General features: G+C 32.5%; 1 protein-coding gene across 2 annotated transcripts in view; it reads left to right on the top strand.

Moving 5' to 3' along the window:
- Positions 1-427: 427 nt before the first annotated feature.
- Positions 428-8,517, top strand: part of LOC115244643 (cystinosin homolog) — a 24,265-nt gene continuing 16,175 nt past the window's right edge. The window contains exons 1-3 of one of the 2 annotated variants that reach the window (XM_029822469.1): positions 428-626; positions 1,130-1,458; positions 1,892-1,983. The gene's annotated coding sequence lies outside the window, so the exon portion shown is untranslated. Of the gene's footprint in view, positions 627-1,129; positions 1,459-1,891; positions 1,984-2,035; positions 2,069-2,500; positions 2,593-8,517 lie in introns of those variants that run through there. The other variant, XM_029822476.1, reaches the window with a different exon arrangement.

Below are 8,517 nucleotides of genomic sequence, written 5' to 3' on the forward strand. Positions count from 1 at the left end.
TCTCGGCAGATGGCAAAAATAAAAATATCTGCTTTGAAGCAGAAAACACTCTAACGCAAAGACGAAGCGATAAAAAAATCAGAGGTTATAGCTTGTATTAAATTTCATTAAAACTCAGACCGTGTCTTAAACGAGGGGGATTGCGCCGTTAGCGCAATATGTCGTGCACGATGGCGCGTATTGCATGCTCTAACGAGAGTTAGAATTTATTGTGGAATGTATTGAGCGTTTTGTCAAAGGAAAGCGCGTCTTAAGGGAATATTCGCAACGTTATGCATCATCAGGTTGTCGAAATCGAACGATTTTGCTCACGTAGAGAACAAGCGACCAGGAATGATCGCAAGCAGAATGTTGGAGGGGCACACCATCACATATGGGGGGGAAAATATTTTAGTGAGAGAGGGAGACTCTCTTACAGGATTTATATATACTAGTGATCCGGCACCGGTCTTTGCGAGTCGCAACGTACGCAATCGGCCGAACAGGTCGATTTTAACGCGGTGAACGTCGTGATTTCGTCACGTTTTCGTCACGTTTTCCAAGGAAAAAACAACAATCTTTTACAGAGAAGAATCGTTGCGGATGCATCGATTGTTTCCAACATAATCGGTGCTTCTGATGTAATGGTGAGCTCTATTTTCCGCACGAGAAGGTCGTCGCGACAGTTGACTGTGACGAACTAGACGAGTTTGTTCCAAGCTATGTTGTCGAGATTGTGAATAAAAGTAGAAACACGCTATTATCATTACGTAAACTCGTGTTTTTATCGTGTCAGTCCACGTTGCAGATAATATTAATAAGATTGCCATTGAGATAGTGAATTCTTATTCAACAACTTTGAATTTTACATATTTCTTGAGAAATTGTTTTGCATTGAAAAATGATCGTCACCATCTGTGAATCTATAATCATATGTTTTAAGCGATTTCATCAATTTTGATGAAATTGTTATAAAGCTGTGACTTTTGTGAAAAATATGTGACAATTTTTCAAAAAAATGTTTGTTCTTTTAATTCTGATATATACAACAAATTAAATATATTTGCATGCAGAACAAAACCGAAATATTTCAGTAACGTAAAATATAATTATAATAAAAATTAATAAGATTTAACTTTTTCTTCTAAAGGGAAAAATATATTCACTTTAGTTTCAAATTCTTCAAGCGAGACTAGGAAACCGTATGAATCTAAGGCCGAGTATAAAGACTTCGAATACTGAATATCATGGAAATATTGAAACTCAACTGACGAAGTTTCGAATGAGGATTAAAGTCGACATTATCATTCGGTGAAATCATCGACAAGCTGGATTCATTGTCCGATGCCGAGTTTATGATTGAAAATATTTGTTCACCGGGATGATAACTTTATAATTCTAGATGTAACAGAAGTGAAAAGTCTCTCAGATGTCACGTATTTGTTCAAGTTGGATTGATTCATCGATAACGAGATAGTGGTATGTTTTTTAAATTTATTTTGTATAAGATACCGAGAAATTTTTTTTTTTTTGCGTGAACAAAATAAAGCAAATTCTTAGAATCTATATATTAAGTGAAGTTAATCTAAAGATTATAGTTTTAAAGTGTCTATACAAAATTTTTGTTGCTTGCTAATTATTATTTTTCTTTTGACATTTGTTGATACAAGACGTATTTTCTATTATATTAGTGTTAATTATGATATTACCGATTTTATGATACATCATATCAACGTTCAGTCAATTAAATGTTACTTTCAAAATTAATGATTGATACAGAGTTGATGGATGAAGCAGAGGAAAGTAAATTACACTGTCGCTCAAAAAAAAAAGTCACTTAAAGAAATATTTTTTCTGTCAACGAATGGCGTGCATATTTCAGCAGCTTTTAATAAAGAGCTTCTCGTTACAGACGATCCCGTGAAGTCTATTGCAGAGAGATTGAACGTCTCTGCATCTCGACGGTAAATTTTAACTGTCACAGTTGTGAGCAAAATTTGACAGGTGAGTGAGCGCTGCAGCGCAAACTTTTATCGATATAAATCAAGGACGGTAAAAGTTGGATTGATTCATCGATAACGAGATAGTGGTATGTTTTTTAAATTTATTTTTTATAAGATACCGAGAAATTTTTTTTTTTTGCGTGAACAAAATAAAGCAAATTCTTAGAATCTATATATTAAGTGAAGTTAATCTAAAGATTATAGTTTTAAAGTGTCTATACAAAATTTTTGTTGCTTGCTAATTATTATTTTTCTTTTGACATTTGTTGATACAAGACGTATTTTCTATTATATTAGTGTTAATTATGATATTACCGATTTTATGATACATCATATCAACGTTCAGTCAATTAAATGTTACTTTCAAAATTAATGATTGATACAGAGTTGATGGATGAAGCAGAGGAAAGTAAATTACACTGTCGCTCAAAAAAAAAAGTCACTTAAAGAAATATTTTTTCTGTCAACGAATGGCGTGCATATTTCAGCAGCTTTTAATAAAGAGCTTCTCGTTACAGACGATCCCGTGAAGTCTATTGCAGAGAGATTGAACGTCTCTGCATCTCGACGGTAAATTTTAACTGTCACAGTTGTGAGCAAAATTTGACAGGTGAGTGAGCGCTGCAGCGCAAACTTTTATCGATATAAATCAAGGACGGTAAAAACCGGTAAAACTGCATCGTAATAATCGTTTAAATCGACTGAGATAACGCCACGAGATAGATGTAACGAACGGCACGTCAGAAAAATAACGAAGGAAATAAGCCGAATAAAGTAATGAATTATCACGTTACTATCCATACTTAATCAATAGGTAATGTTGTTAATGCCGCAATCGTGAAATACGCACGTATGTGAACATACGCGCTTTTTTACTTAATTCAATACGCTAAAATGAACTTTGATTCGTCTTTCACTGGTCTCGATACGCTACATACATATATACACACACACCACCCTTATTATATATATATGTATATCGTCAATCGCATGAAGTCTCTTCCGCGTGCACGTTCATTGAAGGAACGCTAAAAGGGAGACACATCTATCATGATAAAGTACCGTTAAACGATCTCTATATGGCGGGGACGAATAGTGAGGATTTTGCGCCGCATGAATTTATGACAAAGTGATTCGTCATTTTCGTCGATTGTGCAATTCACTGGTCTCGATACGCTACATACATATATACACACACACACCACCCTTATTATATATATATATGTATATCGTCAATCGCATGAAGTCTCTTCCGCGTGCACGTTCATTGAAGGAACGCTAAAAGGGAGACACATCTATCATGATAAAGTACCGTTAAACGATCTCTATATGGCGGGGACGAATAGTGAGGATTTTGCGCCGCATGAATTTATGACAAAGTGATTCGTCATTTTCGTCGATTGTGCAATGATTTAATTTCCGTGAAACTGGCCGTGAAATCAAAATCGATCGTGAAAGAAAGGGGGGAGCAGAGAAGGCGGATGAGCCGTTTTGTATCGCACGATCGGCCACCAGCAAGCGTGTCGTTATTCGAAATCAGGGAAAACGAGGACGTTGAATGCGATTGCAAATAGGTCATGTAAGTCATTGACACAAAACATGTTTTGCACACGTGTAACAACGCGCGTCGATCATTTCTCTAAGTTGCGAAAATTTCTCGCACATCCAACAATTCCACTGCGCGTGCACAACCATTGTTTTAAATACTCTTTGCTATTGAATTTGAACAAGAATATTGAGCGAGAGAGATATTCCCGATCTGAATTGTTATAAAAAAAATTTTTAAATCAAACTTTTATATAAAATGATAGCCCAAGTTCAGAATTTAAAAATTACAGTTCCAGATGTATTCGAAATAATTATAAATTATGGGTGATTACGATATCACTTATGAATATTTTTTCTTTAAATATCTGATAAATTAATCAATTACACGATATTTACACGAATTAAACAAATTAAATTACATGCAATTAAAGAATAATATTGTACTATAATATAAACACACACACGTAAGTCTTCATTAAGAAAAATTACAATATCAATGGTTTTATATAAAAAAATTCTCGAACACAAATAATCATTCAATCGGACTTCACAATCTCTTCTCAGAATCGAATAAAACTTCCTAACATTTTATATCTCGAGTATCGCGTAATCAGCGACGGTCTTGCAATACCATTAGTAAAAAAGAGAAGAATAGAGGATTTGGCTATTATCTTCAGGAATGTATCACGTGTGAACATTTATAATTAATCATATCAATCGATCGCCGTAATCCGTTATCGCAGGTAAAATTCCAAAGTAGAATCGTTTCCACAAAACATATCTTTAATAAATATAAAAATAAAACAAGTATATCTAAGCAACATCGCAAATTGTGATTTTTCACAATCCGATATATTGACGATTTTATTTGTTTTGGTTACATCTGCATTACGTTTTGGTGTACTATTGTTGTTTTCGTATGTGGGCTTTTCGAAAATGGAATAAAATGATAAAACTTTGATGAAGCCATTTACACACTATTTCGAGAAAATTACCAAACACATTCGACAGACGTCACAGAGAAATAAATAATTTCGTATCGGTGAAAAAAAAAGGATCAATGCGTCGTGGCAGGTCGCTTAGAAAAGTATATAAATATTGGCCAGTCATGCCAGTCGAGCCAGTCGATTAATCCGTGATCGCATCGTTATTGATATTAAAACTCAATAAATTGTGAATTATTCATGAACACGCCGGATCGGGCACAACGGGCTTACGCGAGCTTTTTAACTTCTTCGTGCTAGATAGAACGGCGCTTTTATCGACGTCGCACAGAATAGCGGCAAAAAGCGCCAAACACGGGGTACGTCGCACAAATACAGTGTTAACGACGCAAGTTGTTTTCGTTGAAAATTTCACAAAATTGCCTACAGCATATCGTAAACAAAAATCCGTTATTCGCAACGGATGGAAATTTTCGCGACGAATCTACGATACGCGATGCAAAATTCGTGACCATTATCGAGGCACCTCGTTCGTACTCCATTATCGAGCAACGAAAGGAGATCGATCAAGCTATGTTATAGTCGGCCGAATCGAAAGCGACTTGAACTCTCTCGATCAGTCAAGGTAAACGGACAACGTAACTATAGTAGGAACGATAAAAATGTGATTAGCGTTCATAGCATACGTTCTTGATTAGCGTAGCATAGCACTGTGTTATTGCTGACATTGCTTCGAGCAAAGAATTTTTTTGCGGACGCATCGAATTTAGGGTATCTGATTGCACGCAATCCTTCTTTCAAAATGAATTAGAAAAAGTGAGGAGAAGAGTGCAAAAATCTTTGTGAAATTTTTTACCGAATTAAACTGAGGGATTATAATCTGATTAAAGAGTCTGTTCTTAAAAAATTAATGCGATAAAATTAAGATCGATTTGCGCTAATATTGCCATACTGTTAATGAATAATAAATAATTAATTTTTGTGAATGAATTTTTCTATTAATATCACGAGCTATCCTATTCAAGAAACATATCCATTAAGTAACACGTGTTGCATATTTTACTCGCACAATGTGCGATATCGATCAGTCACGGAACAATACCCGATCTTGTTATTAATGCACATGTGATTCACGAAGTGCTCTTCGTCAAATAAGATAATCGAGCCACGAGGAGATCTCGGCTAATCCGTACGTTTGACAGTCACACATATTAATGATTATAATATTAAAGTTATTAATACATTTAATATGTTAACAATCTGTGCAGGTTACTTTAAATTAAAGATCGACTACAAATTAATAATATTTATTAATTAAAGGTATTAATCTTGAGGCACATTGTATATCGATCAAAAGATAAAGGGATGAAACTATGATTCATGTATAAATAAGACGCTTTTAAAATCGTATATTTTATTATAAGATGCTACATTATAAAAAAAGTTAAAGTTTCATCGACAACATATCAATTAATCCCAATTAATTAATTTTAAATAGCGCGGTTGAAGAGTATGTTCTGCTAAATTAAATTGCACTTTTACAAATTTAATTTCAATCTAGAAAATTAATTGGAATTAATTTCAAATATAGCTTATATTATTCTGAGTTATTCACATTGCTTGCGTAGCGATCCAGTACGAATTTTATTTCATTCCCATTATCACGATAAATAACATTAAATAAAATTACAACGTAACGCCACGAAGTCAAAATAAACGTCAGGACGACGCGATAATTTGATCATTATAATGAAAAATATAAATGGAGTTTAATCCACGGGGCCGCTTATTGTTTGAGAATATCGGACACTCGACTGCACGAATTAGCAATTCGGCGGAATGGGATAAACAAATGGCGTAATTAAATATTCACTCTCGTCCCACTGATTTGTAAATTCGACCGGATTTCGTTCCGCCAACAACATACGACGACACCATTTTTATTTATTTACGCGATGACACGTTATCGGCCATGAGCGGAAATTGCATATTGCCTATATCTCACACGCGCGCTCGCGATATGTATATTATATCTCGCATTATATTGAATTTTACAGCACGGTTTCATCGCGCGAGAACGAGGATATATTTATTTGAACGCGAGCGCCGCAATTAATTCGATTATCTACTTACGCGTTATGTATGTGCGCTCTGGTTATTAACTGATATAATTTGTACGCCAGGAATTTATACTTTACACTTTGCAATTTTGCCAACTAAAGCGATAATCTCACTTAGCAACACATTTCGCGAGCACCGTATGTACAGATCGCTAAATTTCGCAAGTGTATTTTTTCAAGATCGATATGTTTCCTGAATAAAAGTGTCGAAAATGTCAATAATATTTGAATTTTATATAAATAATCAAAAGACTTTTCAGAAATATTTGCTAAGAAAAACCTTCTAAAAAAATACAATGTTTAATGATTTGCTTTATAAACGCGCTGTCATAATATTACTAGTTTATCATTTTCTATGCGTATATTTTATCGATTATGTTTTAACATGACGATCTGCACCTATTACTATTTATATATTTATATATAATAGTAAAGTATGTAATAAGGATGTAATCGATTCACAGATTTCAACATTCACAGAAATGTCGATTGTGTTGATCGAGATTATTGATGGATGGATGATTATGTATTCTTAGCTCGTCGATTATGTCCACTAATCAAGTTTCCGGTTGACTGATCAAATGTCAGAAGCGATTTAGCTATTGTCACTTCAATGATAGTTAACGACAGACTCATCAGTAGCTTTTCCCAAATCAGTCGTTTAAACATGTCACTCAATCAATATCAACATCTAACAATTTCATCAATTTAATCAATGATGAAAGAAATAGAGATAGATATTTCAGTAGTTTAACAACTGATCTACAGTTTCAGAAAAAATGATGCACATGTCCATATATGTGTCTTTAGGCCAAGGTGCAGCAGGAGAAATCAAATATCATAATTTTTCGAAATTTCAATTATTATCTTTAATGAATAATTAAATTTGTTGTTTATAATGATTCTACAAAATTAAATTTTCAATATTAAATAATTATTATTAGTAATAGCAATATTTAATTAATTAAAAATTCAAGTCAATAGTTTATAGTAGTATTTTATATGTGTTATATCTTAAAATTAGATTTGTCCCTCTAGCAACCAATATATCATCATTTTCATCCTATTTTCAAAAGTGTATATATGCATATGAGATAAAGTTCAAAACAGTTTAAAGAAATTTTAACTCCAGCATACGTAATGCATATTATAGTGCCACTAATTTTTACGAGATCAAAAATTTGTGATGGAAATTAGAGATAGAAACTCGCGGAGCAGCATAACAATGTGAATATATTTTATGGAATTGAAACAAAAATAAAAATAACTGACAAATCACATTAAATAAAATAAACTAAATAAAATAAATAAAAAGAGAAACGAAATGAAAAGCACGCAGAGTTATATTATTCATTTCTCGCAAAAATAAACCAAGGGAAAAGATATTACACAATCTAATAATTATATATATAATTCTACAGTATAAATTCTATAAAGCAACAAAATGAATAACCAGTATTAGAGTTGAGGATGTTTAAAATATATTTGGTTCGTACATATTTTAATAATAAACTATTTTTTTATAGATAATTTGGATAAAATTAAACATAAATTTCTGTTACGCAACAATGTAAAACTTAAAGAAGAGATAAAAAATAGAAATAAAAAAAGAATATATATATATGATAGAAATTGTTACATTTCTAAAAATCTATATTTCAACGACGATAGCTTAATATATCTATTATCATGTTGCTGTTTAAACATAGATATTTTAAAAATCCAATGGCCACACGTCATTTTTAAAAGCTTTTTAATTGATAAATATTTAAAGAAGATGTAAATATATTTTTATAGTTAAATGCGTGTAATACACAATTATCGATTCTTCTATCATTTTTATATTTTATAAATATTAGCAACATATTGTTTTTTTTTTTTTTTGCTGTTTAAGTATTATATGCTTTAACACCTCATGAAATT

Source organism: Formica exsecta, unplaced genomic scaffold (genome assembly GCF_003651465.1).
Source record: "Formica exsecta isolate Colony F162 unplaced genomic scaffold, ASM365146v1 scaffold122, whole genome shotgun sequence".
Lineage (NCBI taxonomy): Eukaryota > Metazoa > Arthropoda > Insecta > Hymenoptera > Formicidae > Formica > Formica exsecta.